Consider the following 3,467-nt stretch of genomic DNA (forward strand, 5'->3'; position numbering starts at 1 on the left):
TTGATCTTCGTACATGCACTGACAAAACTTTTTTCATTATCTTTCTCTAAACTTTTGATAAAGTCGGACTGAAAATTGTCTGATGGTTTAAGACACTCATTACATATATTGTTTGCACTTGATGAAGTTATATCTGCATTATTAGTATATAAGTCATTTTTAGGTGTACTAGTAGAAATATTAAGCCTCATTGTTGCACTTGATGTATTTTGTTCATCAATTAAAGAAACTGCTGTTTTACCATTCAGATCATCTTTTTGGAATTCACAGCTTGCACATGCATTATGTTCAGGATGTGACACATCAGTAGGAGTATTTATTGTTGTGCTACTTTCATTCACTTTGCAGTTACTGTTGAACACTTTTATATCACTTGCATTTTTACTGTTGTCTTTCTCACTACATTCCATTTTAAAGTCTTCATCAGTTTTCACTTTGGAATATTTATTGCTGCCCATTTTCAGATCACTGGAATTTTCACTACTCTTTGCAGTTTCAATTTGAACACTTTTGTCACCTTTTGATTTTCCTTCATCTTGCTGTGATTTTTTCTCGGTAGGGTTTTTCTTGCTTTTGACAAAACGACCTTTCTTGTTTCTTGAACATTGTGAATTGACACCACCACCACACAGTTTATGTACTCCATTTGTTGGCAATTGTTCTAGAATTACACAATTTACTGTCTCTCTTGTGAACTTCTCATCTCCTCCATGCTCATTTTTTGACTTTAAATAAACTGTTTCAGTTTCCAGTTGATTTTTCTTTGATTTTACTTTTACCCATTCATTATTCAATTCTTCACTTTCTATTTGTTGCAACTTTGTTTTCAAACAATTTTTCTTAACTGGAAAATTAGTACTATCTTTGTTGTTGCTACATTTCCTGGATTTGTTTTTTAAATTAGTTTTCTTATTTTTTACATACCTCTTCTTTCTTCTGCCAAATTTCCTTCTGTTGTTCTTTGTTGATTGCAGCAGGTCAGTATCAAATTCTCTTTCAAGGAGCTTGTATATATTGAAATGACAAGGGATGTCTAATGTATCAAACATGCGATGAGCGATGTTCTTATTCCCACAGGATGAACAAATCCAGATTAGTCTCGTATTACTTAGTTTGTCCTCACTAAGGAATCCCATACATGCAACATGAAAATGGTTACTACACGACTCGCATGTTTTATTACTTTCATCCTCTCTGATCTCATTGTTACATAAACAACATTCATTGTGCTCTGAAGAAGTGATAGCTGATGTGCAAGCACGAAGTATATCTATGATTTCACCAACTACTTTCTTAAATTCAATTGTATCCATTATGAAAAATTCCCATTTTCAAAAAGCTTACAAATTTTAAATATATTTTATAGGCACACAAATTCCCCTTTTAAAATTTCTTTCAAATACTGATTTCTGTTTGATATCTATATATTCCTGTTTGATATTTAAAATGCCAATTAATATTAGTTTTGAAATACTGTATAATTCAAAATCAGGAATGTAAAAATTTACAAGATACGCATTAAAATGATTATATCTCAAGACGACACACTACACACTGTTTATACCACAATTAATTTCTTTTCAGAATAAACGTACTGTACACTCAATCAATAGAGATTCAAGCTTCTGGTCTGTACTTACTTTTGCAAAAGAATCCCTGTTAGTAATTTCTTCTCTGTTCGTCCTTACTTTAGTTTCCTGTCAATAGAGATTTCAGATTTTGTTTGAAGTTTGCTTTTGCAAATGAGAATTTGTTGTCCTGTATGTAGTGATTTGTTAATGTATCAATTTGCTTTATGTTGTTTCTTTGTAAATTTATATTCTTTGTAAATTCAATTCTCTGTTATGTTCAATTCTTTGTATATTCATGAAATTCTTTCTTTGAAAATTCTTTCTTTCGAAAGTGTTACGGCTATATTCTTCCAAGAGATTCTCTCTTTGTAAATTCAATATATTATTTCTTTGAAAATTCTTTCTTTCGAAAGTGTTACGGCTATATTCTTCAAAGAGATTCTCTCTTTGTAAATTCAATATATTCTTCAAAGGGATTCTCCCTTTCTAAATTCAATTGTTTCTTTCTTTTCTTTTCTTTGTATATTCAACTTATTTTCCTTTTCTTCTTCTTTTCTTTTCTTTTTCTTTTCTTTTTCTTTTCTTTTATCTGAACTGAAATGAAATCGACAAAAGAGATGATGGTGAAACAAATGAAGGTGAAATGTATAACAAGTTGAATGAAAATGAAAATTTGAAAGACATAAAATTCCAACAGCCAGATACCTACAGAGAAAGAAAGAAAAAAAAGAAGTCAATTATGTGGTTTGCAATCAAGAAAATTACACAATTAGGAAAAATTCAAGACTATGAATGTTTAAGTGAAACTCATGCTATTGATAGCACTGTTATTTTCAACAGATTTGGTGACTGTTGTACTCCACAAAAACTCTATCTTTACTTTATTTCATTTATTCATCGAAACCACAAAAACAAGTACAATAGCAATAAAATTAATAATGACATAAAGAGACAACCTCCAAGAAACCCCCATAGACCTTATAATATGAGGCCCACAAGATAACCTACTCACAGTTTAACAATATTGAAAGAAAACTTTTCAAAAACTATGATATGTAAGCATTAAATTTGGCTAGCATTTCACTTTTCATATGAGCAACTAATCTTTCATAATTGATATTACAGTGTTCTCACTTCATATAATTTTGCTTGCATATTTCACTGATACATAAATTGATCACTGAATTTGATGCGCGGCAGTTTGCAATATTTAACCAACAAAGACACTGTGTATTGGCATGCTATTATTCTCTTACAGTATATCTATTAATCAGAATTGAAGACTTCGATTTGTTTCATATTTCATTTTTTTCAATCATATTATATTTTAGAGCAGAATACTGACCACCTTCAGCAAAACACCTCACCTCACAAATTCAATTGTGTAATCTGAAAGACAAAAAAATACATGAACATCATTCAGTGCTATATATTAATTGACAGACTAATTATACTTGCAATGTTTTAGACCAATCAGCGCCAAACCATCCACACCTTTTGTCTAAGCTAATTCGGCCCAGCCTAAAGTATGCCTACTGTATGTCAGCCATCCTGCTTAAGCAAGGCTTAGATTAAGCGATAACAGTTAAAGGCCTAGGTCTAGCAAAATACATTTGCTACGGCACTGACAATAGGCTATCTTGACTTTACACTTAACCGTTCTTATGGAAAACTATCTAACGAATAAGTTTAAACTTTGAATTTCAACTTGTTTTTAAATGCCTATCCTACGCTACGCCCCTCCCCCACCCCAGACCTAGCGTATCAAAATAATACACATCACTTGTGAAACGTATTTCAGAAACAAACCCTAGAAAGGTCAGTGCAAATACTTCAACTTAAATAGTTTATATTGTTCTCTCTCAAAATGTTTATAACGTCAATCATTACGTTCGG

This window comes from Anneissia japonica, unplaced genomic scaffold (assembly GCF_011630105.1).
Source record: "Anneissia japonica isolate Jap-2015-1 unplaced genomic scaffold, ASM1163010v1 scaffold2638_len22055_cov131, whole genome shotgun sequence".
Taxonomy (NCBI): domain Eukaryota; kingdom Metazoa; phylum Echinodermata; class Crinoidea; order Comatulida; family Comatulidae; genus Anneissia; species Anneissia japonica.